Here is a 27,439-nt window from a genome sequence, read left to right on the forward strand (position 1 = left end):
GGGTATAACATGGTCTCTGCTTTACTCATAAAAAACCAAGACCTATGTGGTCATGGAGCAGTAAAACAGAAATTTCACACCATGCTGTACAGTCACCGACGCCAGGGTGTTGGCACATTTCACATCCAGGAGGTGCCGTCGCCGTCACTGGCTCAGCAAAGCCAGTGCTGAAGCCACTGCAACTGCCTGAGGCCCAGCGGTGGCTGGGAGCCAATTGGTGTCACTCGGTTAGCACAGGGAAGGGGACGTGGCTCTAGATGCTTGTCACAGGTCACAGAGAAGTGACTTTTGGGCTCGAGGCCTAGTGGGTGTGAGTCAGCACGGTGTCTTCCCCGACACCAAACCCAAGGACCCTCAGCGCTTCCTGACCTCAGGTTTCTATTTCTAGGGTGGGGGTAGAGGTAAGGGGGGGCAAAGTCAGTGTTGAATATAAAGCTCCAGAAAAACTCAGCTCAGAATTGACTAGAAGGTTGACAGCCTGAGATCCCTAAGGGGACATGTAAACCCAGGGCAGCCGCTGAGGGAGACTGACATGGTTTCCATGGCCCTTCTGCTGGGCTGGGGCCCTCCCTGGGGAGTCTGAGCTGGGCTGGACCTTCTTCCCTGACCAGTGGCCTCTCCTGGCTGGATGGGGAGCTCCAGGGGAGCAGAAGGGAACTGGGCTGGGCAAGAGTCTTCTTCAGAAACACGCCCTTCCCAGGAAATCCCCAAAACAAAACCTGGGGAGATCTCCCGGAAGCTCAAAAGCAATTTTCTTTTCATATGTCGGGCCAATAAGAGTTATTTTCCCCCAGTTTCTATATTTTCATGGGTCCTTAGAAGCTTTCCGACCCTGTGCCCTGGGACTTAGGGTCTGATGGCTGAAGGAACCGTGGTCCCAGGTCCCGCTCCTGGGGAGGGGCCGTCAGAGGGAGAGAAGAGCTCGCCCTGGTTCACTCGGCCTGTCCTGAAACAGAACCAGGAGAGAGAGCAGCCTAGCCTGGGTGCACACAAGCATATGCACAAACATGTGCTAGGGCAACTCACACACATCCACATGCGTGCACATACACGCATGCCCACACCCATGCATACTTGTGTGTGCACACAGATTCACACATGTACACGCACACTCACGTCCACATGCGTGCACATACATGCCCACACCCATGCACACTCACATTAGCACGTCCATGCATATGCACACTCACATCTGACTTCACATTACATACACACATGTACGTGCACATACGTCACACACATGGTTTGAATTGGAGGGGAGGGTCCCAGTTGCTCCCCTGGCCTGACCATCTAGTAAGTGTTGTGCCCATGCTGCCCCATCCTGGGCTCCTGGCCAAGGCCCTAAGATTAACTGGAGAGGCTCTGTCCCTAAGAAAGGCCATGCACTTCAGGGTAGGTAAGGTGGACAGGCAAGGCCTGGTGACCTCAGCCCATCCTTGTGCCTCCAGAAGCCGTAACTCACCTCAAAGAGGTTTTCCTGCTGGAGGGAACTATCTCTGAGCAACAGGGGCAGACTTCACAGCTCAGGCGCCCTCCTGAAGGTAAGAGGCACTGGGCTGGCCTATCAAAGACACTCTCCTGTCCCCCCAGGTTCCCCCATGTCCCATCAGGGACTTGGGCTCCAAAGTCTCCCGCCCTGCTTCTCCTAGAGAATGCAAAGGCTGCCTCTCCTCCCTCCTAGTGTAACCTGACCCTCCTCTGTGCCCCTTGGCCACTCTTGCATCCTCTAGCTCCTTCTAACACCTTCTTTTTGACTGTTCACAGAGGGCAGGATCTGAAGGCTGCAGAGGTGACCCTTGGTGCCTTGTGCAAGGCTGGCCAGCAAGTAAGCATGACTTTTGGCTCTGCTGCCAGCTGGGCCATTTGATCTGCACACACTTTTCTGCCTCTACCTGGAGCTAGGTGAGGCTCTCTATAGAACGGGTACTTGTCAACAAAGTGGGCTTAGACTCCGGGCAGTAGCAGTTGAGGCAGCAGCAGTGGGAGAAGCCTGGGCTAATGCCAAGCAGCCAGTCCCCTCTGTGAGCCGTCCCCTTGGCCCAGGCTCTGCCATGGCCCTTCCTCTGATTTTTAGGAGCTTTCAGGCCTCACACAGCCTGAAGGAGCAGAGCTTGTTGTGCTAATCCCCAGCATCCTCTGCAGAGTACTCAGCACCTTGTGGCTGAAAGGTCCTTCAGATTGTCCAGGCACCCACCCCGAAAACCAGCCCTGGCATGGGGGTGCTGACCCCTCCCGGAGCAGTGGGGTGCAGGGCTCATAAGGTGGGGTCTGCAAAGCATGCTGGGGTCTTGCTCTGTGCTTACTCCAAGGATGCAGCCCGGAGTGCCACTGCTCTTGGACTTTCCTTGAGACACCCAGAGCATTATGTGGCCATCACTTCTCACGTTGTCTGGCTGCTTGGGGGGCTGGCCTGAGTCAGCTAGGGCCAGTGCTCACCTTATCCTAATTACCTACTGGGGGATTTTGTAGGCTTGACCCTCCATGCCCTGGTGTTTCCCACAGGCTGTGAGGTTCTGGGGTGTCTCAGGGAGGATAGATGAGGCTGGTGTCCTAGGATCCCTCCCTGTCCAATCCAAGGTGAGGCTGCCAGGGAATGGAATCTGGCTCTCAGGCGTGGGGGCCAGGCTCGCCTGCAGCCTCAATGTGGCTGGGCCCTGAAGGCCAGGGGTGGGTGGGGTACAGCCCAGAGCCTTCTGTGGCTGAATCACCCTCCGGGTACAGGAAGCCTGACCGCATGACTTCCAAACTGATGCAACTCGGACTTTCTACTGAATTTGTGAGCTGTGATACTATTGCTTCTGAAGTCAAAGAGGGCTCAGAGGGTTCACTGAGCATTCCCTTTCAGTGACAATCGGCCTCTCTGGAATATCTCCAGTGTCAGCAGGGATGGTGTCAGGGTTCTCCAAGCAAGAAGTCATAAGGAATGGAAGGGCTGAGAAAAATGAGGGTTAGAGTGACACCATGTCAGTCCCCTGGCTAGCCTCCACCAGCTGGACAAGCTGGGGCCTCCTCTCCACCTTGACTGGCCTGTACTGGGGGAGGGAGCCAAGGGCAGGACCCTCTTGCACCTCTACCCTGGGCCTGGTCCATTCTCACTCCTGGGACCTCCCCAGAGACCTCCGCAGCACACACCACCAGCGCAGTGAGCAGCACAGAGAGACCCAGACCGAAGTGGCCATGTGCTCCGTGTGAGGGCTCCGTAGGAAGCAAGGACACACAAGTGGCTCCTTTCCCCTTCCTAGGGGTCCCTTGCAGGGCTGGGACCCCACTCTAGGTGAGGTCTCTGGGCAAGGATGACCTTCCCTGCCTGCCTCTGGGAAAGGGTGAGTTCCTGCTCCTGGTGTCAGTGCCGACTGGTTCTCTGGGGACCATTGCGGAGGTCTGCCCTCTGTCTTACTTTCTCATAGAGATTTTCCGTGGGACCTGGGCTCCCTGCCTGGTTAGGGCTGGTTGAAGAATAAGTGGGAACGGTGGAGGAAGGAAGGCGATGTGCCAGCTGTTGCTCTGGACCTTTGTGTGGATATGGATCCCTGGTGAGAGGCAGACCCTGAGGTCAGAGTGGAGCCCACCACATTCACCCACGAGGGTGTGTCCTGGGCTGTGTATGGGGGAAAGTGGGGCAACCAGACGCTTCTCTCTGCAGACACTGGTGCTCCCCAAAGCAGGAGAAATGGCACAGGGCCATGTTGTGGACACACTTGTGAGAAAATTCCTTTGAGTATCAGAGAACATGGACGAGATGAAGCTACCAGCTTAGAGAGACACAGGAACACATACTACAGACACACAGCACGCACATACCCAGAGACACACCCAGACACAGTCACCACACACACTCACACAGAGAACGCGCCACATCACACAGATTCACAAAGAACCACATCACCCACACGTTTTCACCCACAGAGAGAACACAGCCACATCATACCATGTTTTGACACACAAGAGCATAAACTCACACTCACACACATGAACTCATACACACGAACTCACACACACACGAACTCACACACAAACACACATGAACTCACACACACACGAACACACACGAACACACATGAACACACACGAACTCACACACACATACACACACGAACTCACACACACACGAACACACATGCACACACACGAACACACACAAACTCACACACATACACACACGAACTCACACACATACACACACGAACTCACACACACATGAACTGACACACAAACATGAACTCACACACATACACATGAACTCACACATGCGCACACACACACGAACTCACACATACACACATGAACTCACACACACACACAATAACTCACACACACACATGCACACACACATGAACTCACACCGAGAACATGGGCATCACACATAGAGAACACATGAACACTACACACATGTTCTCACACAGCACACCCCATCACACACATGAACTCACACCGAGAACACAGGCATCACACACAGGGACTCACGCACAGAGGGCATGTGAACACTACACACATGCTCTCACATAGAGCACACCCCATCATACCCATGAACTCACACCGAGAACACAATATCACACACAGGGACTCACGCACAGAGGGCATATGAACACTACACACATGCTCTCACATAGAACACACCCCATCACACCCACACACCCACACGCTTAGACACACACACCCTTACTCTGCATGCATCCTTGGCCTGGCGGACGGAAGATCGAGCGCTCTGGGCGGACTTAAGGCCACAGGACGGGGGCAGAGTCAGCAGCAAGGCTCCTCCAAGGCCCAGTGGGCCCGCGCTGGCCCCGGCCACAGACGGCCACCTGCTGCAGTGCTGGCTGCTGCGTGTGCCCTGGGTTCTGCAGCTGACCTGGCCTCCAGGTCTCACCCATGAAACAGGCGTGAAAGCCTGGCCAGGTGTGCTAAATGAGCCCCAGAATGTGCACGAAGGAAGAGAAAGCTGGGGGAGGTGGTGGGCTGGGTGGTGCAGAGTGGGCCTGAGCTCCGGCCTCCTCCCTGGACACCCTCCCGTGGCCACAGCCATCCCTGCACCCACTGGTGTGGCCTGACCCCTCCCCCTGAGCCCACCCTTCACAGCCCTTAGGGACCCTCAGGAAAGGCTGCTGCGGTGGGGTGGGCGGATTCCCCCGGGGGCAGGTCAGGCCACTGCTTCTGAGCTCTCCTGCAGTGCCGCCCGCTGGCCACAGGGAACCCACGTGCACCGGCCGCCAGGCCTGGGCATCTCCCCGGGCCCTAGTTCCTCTCCTCACCTAAGGGGAGGGACTCCCGTCTTTCCATCCACCCCCTCCTTGCCTCTGCAGAGCTCCAGGAAAGGTTGGCACCTGCTCACTGCATTTAGACTCCATCAGGTTCAGACAGTGGGTCAGGGTACAAGGCTTCAGTGGCGAGGGACGTGGCCTCTAATTTGTAGAGAGAAAGAAGGGCAGAGGCAAAGGTTTGGGCCCAGGGACTGGGCTCTGTTTCCAGAATCACTCTTGGAGCTGGTGAACAGAGGGCTGGACACTGGCCCTCCATGACCAGCACTGCCTTCCACCCTAGCTCACTGCCCTGGCCGGCCCCAGGGTTCAGGCTTTCCCTTGATAAAGTGGGCTCCAGGAAAGGCAAAGCCTCCTCCCCTGGGCCGCACAAAACGCGGTGCACAGGTTCCCACTAGGTGGGCCAGTCAGCTCATCCCATGGACACACCAGGGGCGCCGAGAAAGGAACAGCGACCTGAACCCCAGACCTGAAGGGTGGCCCTCAGGACCCCCAAGGCAGGGAACAGGCTGCAGAGGGTTTGGGGGAGCATCTTGGTGCATGGAAAACAAACATTTTGGGAAGCTGCTGTGAGTGTGTGTGGCTCTCAGGCCTGTTCTGTCCTGGGTGCGCTGCTTTCCCCAGACGGCACCATCTCTCTGCCTCTGTTCCCTTGAATTTCCTCTGCCTGCACCCGGTCCCCATCCACCTCCTGCCCAGCCCCACAAGCCCTTCCAGACCACTGCTGGGGCATTCCTGGGCCCCCTCGGTTCTTGGCGATCACGATACAGTTCTCTATGGAAACTGACGCTCACTGAAAACAAGTGTAACCGTCTACCTGAGAGACTCACACAGAGTTCTCAGCCAGGTCTCCAGGACAATCAGATGCAACTTGTCATTCTCACTCATCCCATCACCCGACTAGCTTCTCAGCCCAGCCCCGGGGGAGGTTTTCCCCTTACTTGAAATGCCTCTTGGATTTGAAAAATCCCAGCGTTCACCCCTGGCGCTGATACTTGCCTCTGTAAACTTCTGCCTGCTGCTTTGCTCGATTTACCAATCCAGACCGGTTGGCACTTGGCCCCCTCTGGCCAGCTGGTTCCCCAGAGACAACCATCTTGCCCACCTTGTGGAAGGCCCCATGGCCTGCCTCACCCCTCACTCACATTTCACAGCTCTCGTGGTGCTCTACAAGAAAAAATCTGCTTTATAGATGAGGAAAGGCCCTTGAGGCAGACAAGACAGTCCCTGTTTGACATAATTCCTTTATCTCTTCTCCCCCAGCTCTGCTGCCCCCCACCCCAAACACATGATGGAGCAGAAACCGTGCTGTGTGAACCTGTGGCTTTAGGGCCTGTTGACGTGGTCGTGCTTGCATACTCTCTGGTGAGGGGTGGGGAGAGGCGGTGGGAGACAGGTAGAAACAGATGAAGTAGATGATGGGTGGATTGCTGGCTAGATAGACGATAGATAGGGATAGATGGTATATGGGTGATAGGTAACAGGTGATGGATAGATGATAGAAATAGATGATGGATAGATACTTGATAGGCAAATTAGATAATAGATAGCAATAGATGAACTAGATGATAGATGGAAAGGTAGGTAGGTAGATATATGACAGATGGTTGATAGAAAAAAATAGATGAGATAGATGGCATGATTAGATAGGTGGGTAGGTAGATAGATGACATAGAAGGACAGTAGACCACTGCGGGCTGAGCCTGGCCTGAGCCAGAAAGGTGAGAAGCGGACAGAGGTGAGGACCCCACAGGTCCCTGTTCTCACCCCTATTAGCCCCAGTGTTTGGCCTGAGCTCTGACTGACAGCTCCCTCTTTCCGAGATGAGACTCAAGAGAAGGAAGAGGGGACTTCCTAAGGACAGGGATTCTTGGTGTCTCCTTGGGGCTGGTAGACACTGCCCGCCTCGCCTGCTGTGGCCTCTCTGCACACAACCAACGACCGCTAAAGGGCTCTGTGGGCACCCATGCTGCCCCCATCAGCTGACACCCCCTGTGCGAAGATTCTCCTCCTCCTCTTCCTCCTGCCTTTCTGTCCCCCCATCCTCCTCTGTATGGAATTAACTTCCCTTGGTCAGCACCTTCCTGCTTCACTCACTTCCCTAAACTCCTCCCTAACCCTTCTCAATCTGCAAGAAAAATAAAGAAATACTATGGTAAAGGAAAGCTTTGAGCCATATTTGGGTCCAATGCCGACACCACATGCCCCAAAGCCCCCTTGAGAGCATGCACATCCATGTAGTTGAGTATTGCCTGAGCTGGAGTGGGATTTGCCTCTCTATGGAGCTGCTTTCCTACAGTTCAAGAGCACTGTCTGTTTTCTGGGCCTCCTGCCTGGTGCAAGGGCCCCAGCTGAGCCTCCTCCAGCTCTGACCTCTGGTGGTCCCAGGCTGCCCCAGAGGGTCTTGCCCAGGCTCTGACACTTGGCATGGGTTGGGAGCTCCAGCAGCCACAGCCCAGCCCTGGGGAGGCCTTGTGGTCTCTGAGGGGGGCAGGTGCGCTCCCCCAACTCCAGTTCATGTTTTCCCCTCCAACTCTAAGCCTTTTTCTTCCCGTGCTATTACCCAGGCACCTTACCCTGTCAACAACACTGGCTTTCAAGACCCTTTGTAGCATAACTCTCACCTGAAGCCAGCCCTTCCTACCTCTGCTCCTCTGATGCCCAGGACAGCTCTGACTGTGGGTAGCTCTGACCTCGAGTAGCTGTGACCCTGGGCAGCTCTGACTCTGGGTAGTTGTGACCCTGGGGAGCTCCCAGCATGGGGGTTGCACGCTCCTGTTTAGACAGCTCCCGTCCCCCAAGCCGGCTCACTATCCCATGTTGGAGTGCACTGTTCGGGGCTGCCTGCCTGGATTGATGCAGGGAAACTTGGTTCCAGCCCACCTCCTCCTACCGAGGCTGAGTCAGGGGCTCTTCCCTAGGCCAGGCTGAAAGGCAGCAGTTGGTCCTCCTGTGAGGTCTTCCGCATGGCCTGGGAGAGGCTCCCCATCTCTGCAGGCAGAAGGGAGAACAGTCCATAATGTTCCTTCCAGTCCTCTCACTTGTCATTTTTCCACCCCAAATCTTGCACTTTACCCCCATAGAGAGCTCCTGAAGGAATTTTAACTGGCAAAACTCAGAACTCCATCCAAACACAACCGAAACCATCCTGGGTGGCTTAGAGGTGGCTGCCTCCTAGACAAGTCCATAGCCCAATAGAAACGCCCGGTCCTTCACCTGCCAGAGCTCAGGCTTTTTGGTTGAAGCCGGAGACAGGCCCAGCTCAGAGTGTGCCCCGGTTTATCCTGAACACAGACTTGGTGCGGTGTGCATGACAGACCAGCGAAGTGGGTCTTGCTGCATGTCCTGTGGTTGGCCCTTGGCTCCCAGCCTCGAGTCCTACCCTTAGGCCAGGTCAGAGCAGGTTCAGCAGTAGGACTGGCTAGACACCACCCAGGCTCACGAGGTGGCTTTGTGGGGAGGAAATGAGGTTGTTGTTGTTTTTTTCCCTTGTAAAGTTGCTTGTTGTTAATTTAAAATTTTAATTTCATTTCTGAATTAACATTCAGCAAAACTGCTATTTTTTGGTGTACAGTTCTATGAATTTAACACATTTATAGATTCATGTAGCAACACTGTGGATACAGAACAGTTACATCACCCCCAGAACTCCGTTCATAGTCACACTCCCCACACCCAGCCCCGGCAGCTCTCCCTGTGGTTTTGTCTTTTGAAGAGGAAATCACGCAGCTGGCAGCACTTGGAGACCAGCTCCTCGCTCTGGGTACGTCGCGACCCGCCGAGCCGACCACGCGTCCGCCGCTCCCTCCCCGTCAGTGCTGAGTGCTGTGTAGGGTTCTGCGTGGAGGCGCCTGTGCCACTGAAGCATATTTGGGTTGTTTCCAGGGTGGGATGATTGTTGAATAGAGCTGTTTGTGCATTTGCGTTGTAGGTTTTTGTGTGAACATAAGCTTTTTTTCTCTTGGGTACATACCCAGAAGTGCAATTGCTGAGTCATATGGGAAGCGTATGCTCAACTTTATAAGAAAACACCACAGGCCGGCACTTCATTTTGCACTCCTGCTAATCAGGAATGAGTGCCTGCTGCTCCATGTTCTTGTGCGCACCCAGCATTTTCCGTGCTTACATTTCAGCCATCCTGGAATAAATGAAAAGCGTTTCCTAGTGGCTGTAATTTACATCTCCCTGGTGGCATCTTTTCACCTGCTTATTAGGTTAACCCTCCCTGGTGGCATCTTTTCACCTGCTTATTTCTCATCCATATCCCTTGCTTGGTGACGCATCTGTTCAAGTCCTTCCCCAGTTTGTAATTGGATTATTTGGTGTTTTTACTGTTGGATTTTGAGAGTTCTTTATTTATTCTAGATACAATTCCTTTGCCAGATATGTGATTCACAAATATTTTCTCCAACTCTATGTCTTGTGTTTTCATTCTCTCAACAGTGACTTTTGCAGCATTCATAGAGATTTTCTGTTTTCTTCTCAAAGTTTTATAAACCACTATATTTAAAATTTTAATTTAAAAACTATAAACCTATTATAGTTTTTAAATTAAACTGTAAACCTCTTATATAGATTTTCTGTTTAAACCTATGATTCCTTTTAAGTTAATTATTATGTAAGGTATGAGGGTTGGGTCAAGGCATTCCTTTCCTTAAAATCCCCAGCTTTTCATTTCTCTTAGAAGACAGAAGTCGACCTGCAGGATCAGGCTCCCCTGCTCTCTGAGCTCACCCTTCCCACGCAGTGCCAGCCCCTGGACTATTCTCACCACTCAGGCCTTGGCACCCACCAAGAGGGTCCAAGGACCCCTCCACAGGGCAGCGTTCTGTCTGTGAGGTGAGGCGGGAGTGGAGGGCCATGCAGAGCCAGGCTGGGACCCAATCTCTGCTTCAGGCTGGTCTTTTTTTTTTTTTTTTGAGACGGAGTCTCACTGTTGCCCAGGCTGGAGTGCAGAGGCGCGATCTCAGTTCACTGCGGGCTCCGCCCCCCAGGGTTCACGCCATTCTCCTGCCTCAGCCTCCCGCGTAGCTGGGACTACAGGCACCCGCCACCTTGCCCGGCTAATTTTTTGTATTTTTAGTAGAGATGGGGTTTCATTGTGTTAGCCAGGATAGTCTCGATCTCCTGACCTCGTGATCTGCCTGCCTCAGCCTCCCAAAGTGCTGGGATTACAGGCATGAGCCACCGCGCCCGGCCAGGCTGGTCATTTTTGCCAGAGTTAGTGTTGGCTTGAGGGACACAGAGGGAGGAAAGGGGGTCGGTTAGGGGCAAGTTTACTCGTGCAGGTAACCAGGGTGAGGGCTCGAGGGGAGAGGAGAGATAAGGAGGGCAGAGCTCAGCAGAGCTGGCCTGATGAGATGACCAGAATGTGATCACTAGATCCCCTGCCTGGAGGCCCAAGTGTGGCCCCAGTTCTGGATAGTTACAGCCACTGTGGGGAAGCTTCAGTTTGGGAGCCACAGAAACCAAGAATAGTGTCTGGGAAGCTGATGTGCAGAGAGGAGAATGGAGCGGATGGAGGTGCGGTGGGGGAGAGAGAAAAAGAGACAGAGAGGAGAGTAAAAGCCTGTTGCTGGCTCCACTCTGTTGGACTTGTCAGCCCAGCTTCTTCTTGTCCCATCCATAAAATTTCTGATGTCGCCCATCATGGTGAGGAGGCACAAGGAAGTATTGCGCTGTGTGCTCGGCCCAGCTGACTCAGCAGCTCTCCAACCTTGGGGACTCTCCAGACAGGTGTGGGCAGGTGTGGGCAGGTGAGGTGCTGGACCAAGGAAGAGCAGGTGGAGGACATGGCCGAGGGGAGCTCTGTGAGCTGAGCTGCCTGCTTTGAGGGTGCCCTTGAGGCCCAGGACTGACCCCTGGAGGGAGAGGCTTCCTTCCTCTTGTTGGGGCTCAGAAAACAACGCCCCAAAATGAAGGCCTCAGCAGCAGCCTCAGAAGCAAAAGTTTTCTCTGACCTTCTCCTGCCCTCCTGTCTCTCAGTCTCATTCTCCCCCAAGGCGCCATAGAAACCAGACTCTTTTTCCCTAAGGCCGGTCACAGAAATCAGAACCCCTTCTCCCCAGAGCTGGTCAGAAAACCTAAAAATATTCCTCAGTTTTCCGTCTACCTTTCTATATAAGAACTGACTAGAGAGAAATGATCCGACATCCCTGTTTGACTGTCGGTCATGACACTGTCATTCCAGAGAGGGCCCTGCCCCACGCCCAGAGAAGAAAATGCTCAGAGACGAAGACAAATCTAGACAGACCTTGCTGGGTTCCCACTCAGTCTATTCACATTAGATCAAGCCCTTTGTGTCCAGTCCTTTTTTAGAGGACTGTTCATACTTTATAAAACCTAAACATAAAAATGGACAATTTCCCCCATCTTTGGGTCTTCGTTCTAAAGGTTCTCATATGTACACATTAAATAAATTTGCATACCTTTTCTCCTATTAATCCATCTGTCTCATGTCAGTGATTTTTCAGGAAACCTTTAGGGGCCAAGGGGCCCCACGCTCTCCAGCGGCTGGCACAGTGGGCCTGGGGTGCAGTTGTGGCCACACTCGGACCCTCCTTGGAGCTGGTTTAGCTGTGCCGTGTGCTTGTGGGAATGGATTACCATGATTTCTGGGCTCTAATAAATTGTGCTTCAATCGACTCTTGAGGAGTTAACGAGGCCTCACTTCAGACCATAAACACCCTCCCTGTGTGGGATAGAAACACAGGTCATCACAGCCGGGAGGTCAGTCGGGTGAGGGTCTGCTTTGCTTACAAGGTCCAGAAACCCAGCAGAAAACCCTCGAGGCCACATCAGTGAAGAGTAACTTATTTCAGCGACATTTCCACGTGTGACACAAGACACACATTTCCTGCATCCACCTTTAAAGTCAAGAACCTGAAGTTGAATAAAGTCAGCAAGCAGCGAAAAACACCTCCACTCAGCTCAGTTGTGGCAGGAAAGGGAAAGAGTCATGAAGAAAAGAGAGGGGGATGGAGAGGGGGATGGAGAGGGAGATGGAGAGGAGAAAGGAGGGGGATGGAGAGGAGAAAGGAGGGGGATGGAGAGGGAGAAGGAGGAGGATGGAGAGGAGGATGGAGAGGAGAAAGGAGAGGAGGATGGAGAGGGGGATGGAGAGGAGAAAGGAGAGGGGGATGGAGAGGAGAAAGGAGAGGGGGATGGAGAGGGGGATGGAGAGGAGAAAGGAGAGGGGGATGGAGAGGGGGATGGAGAGGGGGATGGAGAGGGGGATGGAGAGGGGGATGGAGAGGAGAAAGGAGAGGGGGATGGAGAGGAGATAGGAGAGGAGGATGGAGAGGGAGAAAGGAGAGGAGGATGGAGAGGGAGAAAGGAGAGGAGGATGGAGAGGGAGAAAGGAGAGGAGGATGGAGAGGGAGAAAGGAGAGGAGGATGGAGAGGGAGAAAGGAGAGGAGGATGGAGAGGGAGAAAGGAGAGGAGGATGGAGAGGGAGAAAGGAGAGGGGGATGGAGAGGGAGAAAGGAGAGGGGGATGGAGAGGGAGAAAGGAGAGGGGGATGGAGAGGAGAAAGGAGAGGGGGATGGAGAGGAGAAAGGAGAGGGGGATGGAGAGGGAGAAAGGAGAGGAGGATGGAGAGGGACAGCTGCAGAGGGAGGCCGGGGAGGCCGGCTGGGTGCGGACGCTGCAGAGGGGACACAGCCACTCTGGGAAGAGCAGCGGGCGGCGGATCTGCCTGGAATGCTGTTCCCTCCTGTCCAGGACGGGCCTGTCTCTGCAGACAGGGGCCCTCCCCTTCCTGGCCTGACTGTGCACTGCCTACGTGCACGGTGGAAGCTCTGCAGAGGCTGTTCTGCTCCAGAGTGGGGCATAGCCTCAGGCGAGGTTCACACTTTGGGGGGCTGGTCCTGCCCTGTCCCCCACCTTGGCTGTGGGGGCAGCATGGATCTTCTTCCGTGGTAACCCTGTGTGCCCACACCCCGCCAACCTATGCCTGCTTCCCAGGGCCATGGGCCTCACCCTCAGTCTTCATTTTTGTGTATATGGAAAGACACAATTATCGGGACAGAAACAGATCAGTATTTGCCAGTGGGTGAGTGAGGGGAGAGGAGTTTACTACCGAGGGGCTGAACTGTGGCTGTGCAGTGCTGGGTACGTGATGCTGTGTTTGTCAAACCCCACAGGACTGGACCTCACTGTAGGAACAACGAGATCAACAAGAGGAGCAAGAACAACATCAAGAGTCGGGGCCTGGGGGTCCTGACGGGTACAGGACGGGTACAGACCCACACAGGAATCCCAGAGTGTGTTCCACGGCAGGACACGCCTGCGCTGAAAGAGTGGGCAGAAAGGAGCTGACCTGGGTAAGTCCAAAAACAGTGTTTTGATTAGATACTGGAAAGAATCAAACAACTCTACATATCTAAGCACTAAACTCCAACTGGTAAAATTTTTTCCCACAGCAATACACGTTAGAAATTTTGAAACTACTTTTTTTTGTTTTTGAGATGAAGTCTCGCTCTGTCACCCAGGCTGGAGTGCAGTGGTGCAATCTCGGTTCACTGCAAGCCCTGCCTCCCGGGTTCACGCCATTCTCCTGCCTAAGCCTCCTGAGTAGCTGGGACTACAGGCGCCTGCCACCATGCCCGGCTAATTTTTTGTGTTTTTAGTAGAGACGGGGTTTCACCGTGTTAGCCAGGATGGTCTCGATCTCCTGACCTGATGATCCACCCGCCTCAGCCTCCCAAAGTGCTGGGATTACAGGCGTGAGCCACTGCGCCCGGCCGAAACTACTTTTATATATACTAAGGTTTCACAAATAAGTCAATATGGTATCAGTAGTAAGAGTCAGGATTCTCACAGCTGGATAAGGAAGTCATGGAAAAGCAAGTGGGGAAGCCAGAATGGACCCTCAGGTGGTTGGTTATAGTCAGATATGCCAGCAGGAACTCGTGTTTACATAATACATATATACAGACCAGAATGGACCCTGAGGTGGTCAGTTATAGTCAGATATGCCAGCAGGAACTCGTGTTTACATAATACATATCTACAGACCAGAATGGACCCTGAGGTGGTCACTTATAGTCAGATATGCCAGTGGGAACTCGTGTTTACATAATACATATATACAGATAGGTTAAATATACACACACACATGTGCGTGTTCATACATGGCTTAGCACACACATCTGTAAATCCTGGGTTTGTCCTCTGACAGGGGACACCCCAGTAGCAGCAAGCACATTCCATGCCCAGATGTTAGTTTCCAAATTTCATCTTCAATAAAAGGAGCCAAGTATCCCTGGAGAAATGGCTGATAATTGGGATGTGGGAGAGAAAATACAAGATGAACCCAGAGCATCTTGTAGTCCCGGGAAGTAAGAAAATGCTCAAAAATAAAAATTTTAAAAAGATGTGGGCATTTCAAAAGGGCACGGAAGCCAAAATGTAAGAGCTCCCAGTGGCCACAGCTAGAATGATTTGAACACACACACACACACACACACACACACACAAAAATCGGATTATACCCCAAAGAATAAAATGAATGTCCATGGATTTGTAAGCCTATAAATAAATTATTGAATAAATTAAAACTGAAAGGGTAGCCGGGCGTGGTGGCGAGCACCTGTAGTCCCAGCTACTCGGGAGGCTGAGGCAGGAGAATGGTGTGAACCTGGGAGGTGGAGCTTGCAGTGAGCCAAGATCACGCCACTGCACTCCAGCTGGGGTGACAGAGCAAGACTCCTTCTCAAAAAAAAAAAAAGACTGAAAGGGACAGGCCTTCCTTGGAACAAATTCCAAACAAGAAATGTGGAGTAAATAGGGAAAATCACCATCAGGCCGGGCACAGTGGCTTGTGCCTGTAATCTCAACACTTTGGGAGGCTGAGGCAGGTGGATCACCTGAGGTCAGGAGTTTGAGACCAGCCTGGCCAACATTGTGAAACCCTGTCTCTACAAAAAATACAAAATTAGCTGGGCCTGGTGACACATGCCTGTAATCTCAGCTACTTGGGAGGCTGAGGCAGGAGAATCGCTTGAACCTGGGAGGTTGCAGTGAGCTGAGATTGTGCCACTGCATTCCAGCCTGGGCAATAAGAGCAAAACTCTGTCTCAAAAAAAAAAAAAAAAAAAAGAAAAGAAAAGAAAAAAAATCACCATCAGTGCTGCAGGCAAGCTCCCCTGATGAATGCTAAAATTCATGTGCAAAGTTTAAAGAGAAAGAAGATATTTGTATAGTCTCAAAGTGTCTCCCCTAAATGTTCAGTAATTACTGCGGTGCCCGAATTCTTTGATGCTCCTTCCTGTAGGAGTTGGAGCTCATGCTGGACTTTGTGACTCACTCTTAACCAGTAGGACATGGAGAGGAAAACAGTCACTCTCCAGCGGGGAGACCTGGCAGGCCTCACCTTGGCCGGGTGATAAAGGTCCAGACCACCAGTGATAAGGCATGATGACGTCGTGGCCCCTGAGAGCACGTGATGAGAAGAGCGCCCCACCTCTGCCGTGTTCTTCCGCAAACGCACAGTTCCAATCTAATCAGAGAGGACATCACACAAACACCAATTGAGGGGCATCTTGCAAAATACCTGAGCAGTACTCTGCAAAGGTGTCAAGGCAGTGAAACAAAGACAGGCCAAGAAAGGGTCACAGGTGCAGGGGACTAAGAAGACGTGAGGACCCGTGCAGCCTGGGGTCTTGGACGTGAGCTGCTGAGATTGCACCGATGTGAGTGTCTCAGTTTCTGCACGTGCATCATTGCTGTGTAAGATGCTCACATTAGAGAAAGCTGGTGAAAGGGTCTGTGGGAAGTTGTAGTACTGTCTTTGAAACTCTTCTGGACATCTTTGTTTTTTAATAAAACATTTTTAACATGAAAATATTCAGGGCACAGTGGCTCGTACCTGTAATCCCAGCACTTTGGGAGGCCGAGGTGGGCGGATCATGAGGTCAGGAGTTCAAGACCAGCCTGGCCAACATGGTGAAACCCCATCTCTACTAAAAATACAAAAATTAGCTGGGTGTGGTGGCACGTGTCTGTAATCCCAGCTACTCGGGAGGCTGAGGCAGGAGAATCACTTGAACCCAGGAGGCAGAGGTTGCAGTGAGCCGATATCGCACCCCTGCACTCCAGCCTGAGCTACAAAGCAAGACTCCATCTCAAAAAAAATAAAGGAAATATGTGTCGTTGGATGCTGTATGATAATCAAGCTACTTACAACAAACAAAATTGAGAATGAAAGTAAATTAAAAATGATTTATAGTCTTTAAAAAGCAGGAACTACAAAACTTACATTTCTGAAAATGGCAGAAAAATCCCACATGGCTGTATATGTATGTGTGAGATTGTGTGTGAATGAGCGCATGCATATATTTTTGTGTGTTTGGATTATATGTGTGAGGGTGTGCATGACTGTGTATATGATTTGGGGGTATGTATGAGTGTGTATGATTTGTGTGTTAGTGTGTACATGCGTACACTAGTGTGCATATGATTTGGGTGTGTATGAGTGTGAATGTGTGCACGAATGTGTGTACAATCTGGGTGTGTATGAGTGAGCATGAATGTGAACATGTGTGCACGAGTGTGTATATGAGCTGGGTGTGTAGGAGTGAGCATGAATGTGTAGGCACAAGTGTGTGTATGTGTGTATGATCTGGGTGTGTAGGAGTGTGAATACAAACATGTATGCACAAGTGTGTATATTATTTGTGTGTGTATGAGTGAGTGTGAATGTGTGCATAAGTGTGTGTATGATCTGGGTGTGTATGAGTGATCGTGAATGTGAACATGTGTGCACGAGTGTGTATATGATCTGGGTGTGTGGGAGTGAGCATGAATGTGTATGCACAAGTGTGTGCATGTGTGTATGATCTGGGTGTGTAGGAGTGTGAATATGAACACGTGTGCACAAGTGTGTATATGATCTGAATATGTGGGAGTGAGCGTGAATGTGAACATGTTTGCACTTGTGTATATGATATGGGTGCATGTGTGGGTGTGTTTGTGCAGGTGCACTGGGAGCTTTCAGCATGAGTCTGTGTGGCATCTAGGCTTTTCTGGATAATGTAGAATCAAACCCCATAATTAATTCCAGTAACTTAGAAATTTTCGCTTATGAATACTAAATTCTCCTCACCTAGCAACTGACTGAGCAGGTTGAACAGCACCCTTCGCCGTTCTCCTGCAGAACCCCGTGGAGTGGGCCCTGCTTTCTCAGAGCGCTCCCAGCGGTGATGAGGGAGCCCAGCTCATTGCGGTTCGTGCAGAAGGCTGTGTGCCATCCCCGGGACTGCACGGAGAGGCGGAGGCTCAGGCGTGGGATCTGAGCCCAGTGGGCCCTTTAAGGACCGCTGCCTCCTTTCCTCCCTTTGGCACTCAGCATCGACTTATGATGGCTCCCAGTCACAGTCCTTGTCACTGCCTGGCATTACACAGGGCCACAGTCCCTTAACTGAAACCCTTGGGACCAGATGCATTTTGGAATTCGGAATGTTTCTTGATTTCGGAGAGAGAAGAGGGGATGGACTGTTGGGCAGCCCTGATTAACCCTGCAGCGTCTTGGCTCTAGAGGGAGCCTGCACTGCTAGGAGGGTCTCGGCTCTAGAGAGGGGCCTGCACTGCTGGGAGCGTCTCGGCTCTAGAGGGGCCTGCACTGCTGGGAGCGTCTCGCCTCTAGAGGGGCCTGCACTGCTGGGAGCGTCTCGGCTCTAGAGGGGCCTGCACTGCTGGGAGAGTCTCGGCTCTAGAGGGGCCTGCACTGCTGAGTCAGTTCTTTCCTATCCTAACCCCTGCAGGCCCTCCTTTGGGACATACTCTGTAAATCACTTCTCAGCAACCCCACCCCCAAGCATCCTGCTTTTTCTAGAACATACCTGAGGCCCTGCAGAGGGTCCTTGCAATGGCATCATGGTGCCATCACTGCCCCTCCCCACTGGCAGCACCTGTGGAGGTAACTGGGGAATCTGGAGACAACCTCCCACTGAACTGAAGGTCTCCTTGCCCAGGGTGCAGGCATGTTGAGCTCTTGGGAGCAACTAAGGCAAAGACACGACTTTGTAGCCATGACCTTCGGCACTCTTGTGTGACGGTGTCACCCTTTCATCTGAGAATCGAAGGAGTGGTTATTCTTCTGGTCCTACTTTAGTTAAACCTTTGGCTAAGATACTCTGGGAGTACCAGGATGTCTTGGAGCTGGTGTGCCCCTCCCAGGGGTTCACTTGGTGGGTTTATCAGCAGCAAGTGAGAGGGTGAGTGCAGCCAGAATGAGTGGACAGTGGGAGGGGCTGGAGAACAGCCACAGCTGATGCATGCCAACAATGAGCTCTCCTGCTTAGTGCTGATGTGCCTCAGCCCCTAACCCCACTGGTGTCCAGATGAGGACCTTGAGGCTCAGAGAAGCTAGGTCAAGGTGAACACCAGTGTTGAGTTTCAGCCCCAGGTCTACCTGACGCTGCCTCCACATTGACTGAGTTGGCCTGGTCCGTTGTGAGGGCAGGTAGAGCCAGGGCCGAGGTGGGGATGCCAAGGTCCCATGCTGCAAAGATGGGTGGGACGGCACAGGAGTCAGTCATCATCCCCAAAGTCACAACTCCAAATACCTCATCCTGAAATCCCAAAGATCAAAATCCCAAAAATATAATTCTGGAAAAAATAATGTCAATGTTATTTATTTACATTTTTAAAAGGTATGTATTTGAGAAACATAAAAACACAACAGAACATTTCATAGGCCACTTTACACAATAAAATAGGCAATGATAACATAGGTATTTTTGCATAAACACTGAGGAAACTAACGACAGCAGCATGGGTGTAGCAGTTATAAGAAGACAGACCATAAAGAAATAAGTCAAAAGAGAAACGTGTACGTGTATATCACTATGGTTACTAATTGTGTGCACACAGCCCTGTAACTGTGGTCATCTGAAATATCAGAGATTTTAGACTTTAGGGATTTTGATCTTTAGGGATTTCAACATTCGAGATTATGGTGTTTGGGATTGTGTCTTTCAGGATTATGATCCAAACCCAGCTGGCCCTCCCCTACCTGCCCCAGGAATGTGGAGTGAGAACGTTGCAGCAAAGCACAGCAGGAGAACCGGAAATGCTCACTCTTTGACAGGGTACTTTTAGTTCTGGGGCCTTATCTTAAGGATATTCCAACATATACAAAAAGTTTCATGCACAGAGATATTTACTTTAGCATTATTTACCATAGGAAAAAAGTTGGAAACAATACATTTTATGTTCTGTAAAATGAAAGAACAGTTAAATAAATCATGACTCTAAGACAACTCCCGGGCTGTGTATGGAAGTTCAGGGACAGAATCAGTTGAGGCTGTTCCCCCGGAGCCTCAGCTTCCGCTGCTGTATGTCGGGAATCAGGGAGGGGCCAAGTGAGATCACCGCAGTGTAGGCCAATGTGCAGGGCACAGGCGGGCGCCAGGGAGGGGACGCTGCACAGCCTCATGCTCTCGCCAAAAACGTGCAGAACAATTTGGAAGAAAACATTGCCATCGGTTAATAAAGAGCAACGGCCTCCGGTCATAAGTGACACATGACTCTTTGCCCGAGTCTTTTTAAATTTTTCCGTATGTTCCGTATTTTCTACACCAAACGTAAGCTACTTTCATAATCACAAAAACTTAGTGGAAAGAGGAGGAGGAGGACGGGGTGTGGAGTAGTAGCCATGGGTTCGAGCCCTTCCTCTCCGCATGACTTGGATAACACAGTATATTCACTCAGCCGTTTCCCCATCTATGAACTTCCGAGGTGCTTTTATTAGTTGATGTCTGGGACCCCTAGGAGCTCTCTTTATACCTCTTGATATCAAATGCCCACCTTTCCAGCTCCTCTTGGCCTCCTGCCCTTCCTGGAGGGAGATGCGCTCCCTGGAGCTGCTGACTAGATGGAAGCAGACTGGCTCCTTTGGTGGGTAGACCGGCCTGCCTGTCTCCCTAGCCCAGTCCCACTGTGCTGGCCTCAGTGGTGGAGGCAGGCGTGGAGCCCTGGAGGGACCACTCGTCCCCAGCCGCCACCAACATTTGTGGCACTGAGAAGCACCCGTGCTATTCGGGACAGGGATGGGGTTGGACACCCATGTGTAGGGGACCCTACACCCCCAGGCTTGGCTCTGGGCTAAACAGTGGGTGTGGATTTGGGCCTAGGCCTCAGAGAATCCATCAGCTAGGGCAGAATTCACATGTGGGCAGGATGTTATTGAGGAATTCCAGGGCTTTCTGTATTCCAGATTTCCTGTATGGTGCCTATGTGCGTGCATGTATGTGCCCTCAGCCATGACGTAAAGTGTTTTTCTGGCTGGGGTTGCAATCACACAGTTTGGAAGCCACTGCTCTGCAGATTCTGATGTCCACCTCCCTTATTTCTCACCAAATTCCCATTTCTTCCGTTTTTGTTCCACCCACTTCAAAAAGCATTCCGACTTCTCTTCTGCATTGGTGGGCGGTGGGTCCTGGTGTTCAGGTTTCTCTAGCCAGGGCCCTGAGCCTGATCCTGGTGGCGTGGGCAGTGGGCTGACTCCAGGTGGGCCAAAGGCAACCTATCCAACTCTTTAGAATGTCTTTTCTCTTCTCCCTAACATACTTTTGTATTAAAACACCACACCAGAAAAAACACCAGTTGCCAGTGAAAGTAGCAAACAGGTTGTTTGTTAAAATGAAAGCATGAGACCGTTGATTCATAACGAAAAGCCGTGTCATTACTTCCAGGCCCTGTGCAAGGTGCAAATTGGCGTGTTAGTGGCTGTTTGAATCTTTCAGTTCCTTTTGTGTTTTCTCCTTATCCTGCCGTTTATATGGTTTCTGCTTTAGGTCAAACATTGTGAGTGGATTGATGGACGTAGGTGTGTGTGAGCGTGTGTGCACAGATGCATGAGAACTGCAGAGAGAGGTGGGAGGTAACCAGGGGTATCACTGTTCTCTTCTTCCCAAACATTAACATCAGGCTGTTCCGCTTCTGTTCTTGAGAGGGCACCCACCTTACTGCTTGGGAGCCTGGAAGTGGCCCCATGAAGCAGCTCTGAGGCCCTGGGCACCCTTTTCCTGGTTGTGGCCAGCTGAGTTGTGCGTGGTCCTCCCCATGGGATGTGCGTGGAGCATCTGCTGGTAGCAGAGCCTCAGTTCCTCTCCTGCGTTCTTTCGCTACAGGTGTTAGACCTGCTGCCCACCTGTGACCTGTTTACTGCCAGGGATAGACCTGTGGCCAGTGTGGAAAGTGAGATGCTTTGTCCGTACAGCCTGCGGGGCTCAGCCTTCCCGGGGTTGCCCACAGCTAGGCAGGGCCAGGACCCCCAAGCCTGGGAACTTACACCTTTCTCACCCCCTTTCCTAAAGGTAGTTTTCCTTTGTGATCTCTCTCCTTGAATGGCTAAACCACACTCTGAGTAGAAAACTGTCTCAAAAACTGCTTTGCACGTACATCTGATAAGGTCCTCTGGAGGGCGACCTCCACTCTCTAGTGGGCGACGACCGTTCAGCCACCTTGGCTGTGTCACCGAGCTGCCAAGGGCAGACTGCAGCCCTGGGCTCACCAGCATGCAAAGATATTTTATTCATTTATTTATTCCAAAAATATATATTTATATTTTTATTATTTATATTTAGAGCCAGTGTATCTCTCTGTCGCTCGGGCTGGAGTGCAGTGGCACGATCTCACTGCAGCCTCAAGCTCCCGGGCTCAAGGAATCCTCCTACTTTGTCCTCCCAAAGAAAAATATTTTTAAGGAGCCCACTAGGACAGTGCTAATTTTAAAATCTTAGTTCTTGTTTCTTTTTTCTTTTTTATTGATGCATAATAGATGTACATAGTTTCAGGATACATGTGATAGTTTAATGCATTCATATAATTGTAAAAATCAAATCAGCCTACTTGGAATGTCTTTGCTTTATGCTAGAAACATTCTGATTCTTCTCTTCTAGCTATTTTGAAATATAGAGTAGACAATTGTCAACTATGATCTATGTAACACTAGGTCTTATTCCTTCTATCAAACCATATATTTGTACCCTTTAATCAACTTCTCTTTGTCCCCCCCTTCCTGCTACCTTTCCCAGCCTCTGGTAACCACGCGTCTACCCTCTATCTTCACGAGAGCTACTTTTTCAGTAGGTGAGTGAGAACATTCAATGTTTGTCTTTCTGTGCTTGGCTTATTTCACTTAACATAATGATACCTAGTTCCATCTTGTACAAGTAACAGGCTGTCATTCCTCTGTATGGCTGAATAATATTCCACTGTGTATACACACCATGTTCTGTTTATCCATCATCCGCTGATGAACTCATAGGCTGATTCCGTATTTTGGCTGTTGTGAGTAGTGCTGCAGTAAACACAGGAATGCAGATGTCTTTATGATATATTGATTTTGTTTCTTTTGACCATATGCCCAGCTAGTGAAATTGCTGGATCATATAGTAGTTTTACTTTTAGGTTTTTTTTTTTTTTTTTTTTGTGAGATGGAGTCTTGCTCTGTCACTAAGCTGGTGTGCAGTGGCGTGATCTCAGCTCACTGCAACCTTTGCCTCCTGGGTTCCCATGTTTAAGCGATTCTCCTGCCTCAGCCTCCTGAGTAGCTGGGATTTACAGGTGCGCACCACCACGCCCAGCTAATTTTTTGTATTTTAGTAGAGACGGGGTTTCACCATGTTGGCCAGGCTGGTCTCGATCTCCTGACTCTGTGATCCACCTGCCTCCACCTCCCAAAGTGCTGGGATTACAGGTGTGAGTCACCGTGCCCAGCCTACTTTTATTGTTTTTTTTTTTTTTTTAGACGGAGTCTTGCTCTGTCACCCAGGCTGGAGTGCAATGGTGCAATCTCCGCTCACTGCAATCTCCACCTCCTGGGTTGAAGTGATTCTCCTGCCTCAGTCTCCCAAGTAGCTGGGATTACAGGGGCGCACCACCATGCCTGGCTAATTTTTTATATTTTTAGTAGAGATGGGGTTTCATCATGTTGACCAGGCTGGTCTCAAACTCCTGACCTTGTGATCCGCCCGCCTTGGCCTCCCAAAGTGCTGGGACCACAGGCGTGAGCCACCGTGCCCAGCCCCTTTTAGTTTTTTGAGGAGCCTCCATCTGTTTTCCATAGTGGTTGTACTAACCAACATTCCCACAACAGTGTGTGAGGGTCCCCCTTTCTCTACCTCCTCGCCAGTATCCCTTATTCCCTGTCTTTTGAAGAAAGCCATTTTAACTGAGGTGAGATAAGACCTCATCGCAGTTTTTTATTTGCATTTCTCTGATGATTAGTGATATTGAGCATTTTTTCATATACCTGCTGGCCATTTGTACATGGGGGTAAGCCCTTCACTTCGAGGTTCATTCATACATGTGTGGCCCTCTTGGGCCAGACACATGGCTAGAACCAAAGTTACAGAGATGAAGGGACCCCATCTGAGAGCCCCAAACAGGCAGGACAACACAGTGAGGTGTCTGAACACTCGTTCAGGCTATACTAGTGCTGAGGACTCACGGGCAGTGTCTCTTATGCCCCTGTCAAAGAGAATTACTCCCCAGACAGTTGTTCAAAATGGCAAAAAGACTATTCAAGACTATTGCAATAGGTTGGGTGTCGTGGCTCATGCCTGTAATCCCAGCACCTTTGGAGGCCCAGGTGGGAGGATCAATTGAAGCCAGGACTTCAAAACAAGCCTGGGCAACAAAGCAGGACCCCATCTCTACAATGTTTTAAAAAATTATTTGGTGCAGTGGCACACACCTGTAGTCCCAACTACGCAGGAGGCTGAGGTGGGAGGATCCTTTGAGCCTAGGAGTTTGAGGCTGCTGTGAGCTGTGATTGTGCTACTGCACTCTAGCCTGGTTGACAGAGCAAGGCCCTGTCTCTTAAAAAAAAAGACTATTGGAAGAGGAGAGAGAGAGACTGAATTCAACTCTCAATACAACAGAGACAAGTGGGGATAGCCAATGAGCAAGGTGAGGGAGATGATGAAAAGTTGCTGAGAGGAACTTGGTTAGATAGCAAGGGTGGGGAAGATTCTCGACCTTAGCAGCATTCCTTGCTAGCACTGAGCTCAGCAGGCCAAGGATGAGGCTTCATCAAGGAGAAGGCTCAAAGGAGCCTGAGTGGGGTTTGGTCAAGGAGAGTGTCTTTGTCATCCTTGCAATGACTCATTTTATAGGTAATTAAGTAGGGGGTTCAGATAGGTCAAAAAACTTATCAGAAAGAGGAAACTGTGTCCATGTGGCAGGTGGCTCACACCAGGAACTGACAGTGACTTACTCTTAGAAACTCAGAGTGTGCGTGTCTCTTTGAATCCATATCTGTGTGTGGGGGTGTGTCTGTCTGTGTGGGTGCCTCAGTCTCTTCTGAATTTCTCTCCCAATCCCTGTCTCTCTTTCCTCGGGTCGGTGTTTCCCTCCTGCTGGCCTCTGGCCAGCTATTTCTGGAAATGTCAGCTGCTCTGTCTTCCTGCTCCTGTGTCCACCATCACATCTGTGTCTGACTCCCTTTCTTTCCCGTACAAAACCCCCAATGCGAGTCCTACTGTCTCTGTAACTGGCCACTGCCTGTAACAAATCTTTGCTTAGGTTGTGTTTCTTCGTGGAATAGACTGATGTTCTGCGTGCTTGATTTTTACAAGATGAGCACAATACCTTATCTTTCTTCTTTATTAAAAAAAGGAAAAATCCAACCACAAGATTAATGTCTCGTCATGGACTGTGCCCCGCTCGAGCCTCTCCACAGGCAGCCCCAAGGAAAGAGGGGGGAGCTGCCCCTTTCCGTAGCTGGGGTGCCCACCCCAACCAGGCTGCCTCTGCCACCCAAGACAGAGATTCTCTGATAATAAGTTATGGGGATTTTTTCCAGAGACCACACCTGAAGCTGCCAACTCCCCAGAGGGAAGTCCCTGATTAATGGCCGATGAATTTCTCCTTAAGGCCCTGAAACTGCCTACTCAGAACCAAGCCAGTTTTTCCTGCCTGTCCTGTTTGGGCAGCCAGAGGAGGCAGCTAGAAACCCATTATGCAGGGGATGGGGGTGAGTGGAAGAGGGCGGGGTTGGCGGAGGAGTGGGGAGAGGAGGAGGGAAACAGGAGACCCCAGGCTTTGGCTATGAAGGGGTCAGCCTTTCTACACCATTCCGGGACACTGGTGTCCACCACTGCTGCCTGGGCACGGGGGTCCTCGAACCGAGGACCACAGCTCATTCTCTTCAGTGTGTGCCTGGGAGGAGGTACAGGTGCAGCCAGTGGGGGTATGATTAAAAAGAAGGGACGCGAGTTTAGGGGACAGTCGCCCACGTGCACCAGCTCTCCGTGTGCCACAATCTTGCCTGTCAGGGACCAGGATCCCACTTCACAGTTAGCAAATAGCAGCTCAAGGACATTAAGCAACTTGCCCAGCATCCCACCAGCAGACAGTCCACACCTTCAGGGTCGTCTGTGTCTGTTAAAGTCGAGTGTAGTTGCGGGTCTCAGAGCACCTCCCTAAAGCTGCGTAAACCAAGAATAAATTTCTAAGCCCCACAGCCGATTGAGTGGACCCCACCTCTGGGCCAAGGGGATTCCAGAGAAACCTGAAGAACTAGTTCAGGCCGTGATGAGGAGGAGTGGGGGCTGGACAAGCCTCATTGTACCGTCCTCCCTTTGGAATTTGGGTAGAACTGACCAGAAACGACATTAAAACAGAGATCTTAAGACTGACAAGGCACTCTGTAGCAATAAGATACCAGATTCCAACCTGACTCCAGTACAGCACCACATGACAGGCAGAAGGCCGTGACATCAATATTTTACCTCAAAATATATTTCTTTGACATACTTTGAAATGGCCTTGCCAAGCTGTCTCTTGTGGGGGACACTTACATTCTGTAGAGAATCCCTTCCCTTTCCATGTCTTTCTCTGATCCTGAAGACATTGGCTGAGAGTCTAGCACCTTCTATGGGTCTGAACAGGAAACATTTGCCATCTATTGTCTCTAAGGGTGGCCACCTATGAAACTTCATCTATCTCCACAGTCTCTTATGTTAACCCAGACTCTCCTTTCTATTGATAGCAGGTCTGTAGATAATGATTCTTTCAACCAATTGACAATCAGAAAATCTTTGAATCTGTCTATGACCTGTAAGCCCCATTACTTTGAATTTTCCTCTTTCCAGACCAAACCAATGCACAACTCCTATGTACTGATGGTGATCTTACATCTCCCGAAGCTACTGCCCGACTACGCTGTGCAACGTTCTCAGGGCCTCCTGAAGCTGCGTCAGGCATCAGTCAAAGAACACAACCAAGGTGAGTCTCAATTGTTTCAAGAAATCTATTTGCGAGGTTAAGGATACACCTGAGAAAAGAACAGAGCACCACAGGAAAAACTGGTCCGTGCTTTTCCCAGAGATGGTCTGGGGACCTCAGTAAGTAAAGGGGAAAAGTGTGGGTATTGGGGAAAGGAGAAGAAATGGAAAAAATGGGTGTGGGTAAATCAGAGGCAAATGGTTGCCTTCTTTTGTCTTTGGTCAGCATTCACTGAATACACATTTTACATGCGATGGAGGTAGAGGCAGGGATGTAGCTTTTTTATCTTTGTGTAATAGCTATCTTATTTAGGAACCAAATGGGAAGCAGGTTTGCATAAGCCAGTTCCCAGCTTGACCTCTCCCTTTGGCTTAGTGAGTCTGGGATCCCAGGATTTATTTTCCGTTCTCACAGGTCGTGGTCCTCACATTTGGCTCAAAATATTCAAAGTTTTTTCCAGAGTTTGGCCTTTTCTTCAGCACTGGGAATTGTGATCCAAAGCTTTTCCTGATGAAGCACAATCTTGGAGAAGCAAAATGCAAACTAAACAACAACAATCAAACAGAACAGAGTTAATCTGCTGTAGCTCAAGGGAGGACGTACCTGCCCCACCCCGCATTCCCGAGCTCGGGTTTGCCTTGCTGACCTCTGCTGCCACCTGGTGCCGCACAGAGAAACTGAGGAGAAACCACATCGGTCTCCTTCAGCCTCAGCTTCACATCTGTGGGCCAAGTAACCCCGTCAGAAGCTGTATAATGTGCGAAAGCTTTCCTCTCAGGAAAATGCACACATCCAACTTTGTGAAGATGCCCTTAGAGGCGCTTCAAGGATCCTAGAGAAAGAACCCCCTTTCCTGAACTTCCAAGAACCTAAGTTTTTTTTTTTTTTTTTGAGACAGAGTCTTGCTCTCCCAGTCTGGAGTGCAGTGGCGTGATCTCGGCTC

At 50.9% G+C, this 27,439-nt stretch overlaps 1 long non-coding RNA gene across 1 annotated transcript in view; it reads left to right on the forward strand.

Annotated features, from left to right (window-relative positions):
* Nucleotides 1-13,268: 13,268 nt before the first annotated feature.
* The window catches only part of LOC129016507 (uncharacterized), a 15,418-nt gene continuing 1,247 nt past the window's right edge, over nucleotides 13,269-27,439 (forward strand). Inside the window, exons 1-3 of the long non-coding RNA XR_010124494.1 lie at nucleotides 13,269-13,580; nucleotides 26,364-26,496; nucleotides 26,911-27,439. The exon at nucleotides 26,911-27,439 is cut by the window's right edge and continues 1,247 nt beyond it. This is a non-coding gene — a long non-coding RNA (uncharacterized LOC129016507). The remainder of the gene's footprint in view (nucleotides 13,581-26,363; nucleotides 26,497-26,910) is intronic.

This window comes from Pongo pygmaeus, chromosome 19 (genome assembly GCF_028885625.2).
Source record: "Pongo pygmaeus isolate AG05252 chromosome 19, NHGRI_mPonPyg2-v2.0_pri, whole genome shotgun sequence".
NCBI classification, from domain to species: domain Eukaryota; kingdom Metazoa; phylum Chordata; class Mammalia; order Primates; family Hominidae; genus Pongo; species Pongo pygmaeus.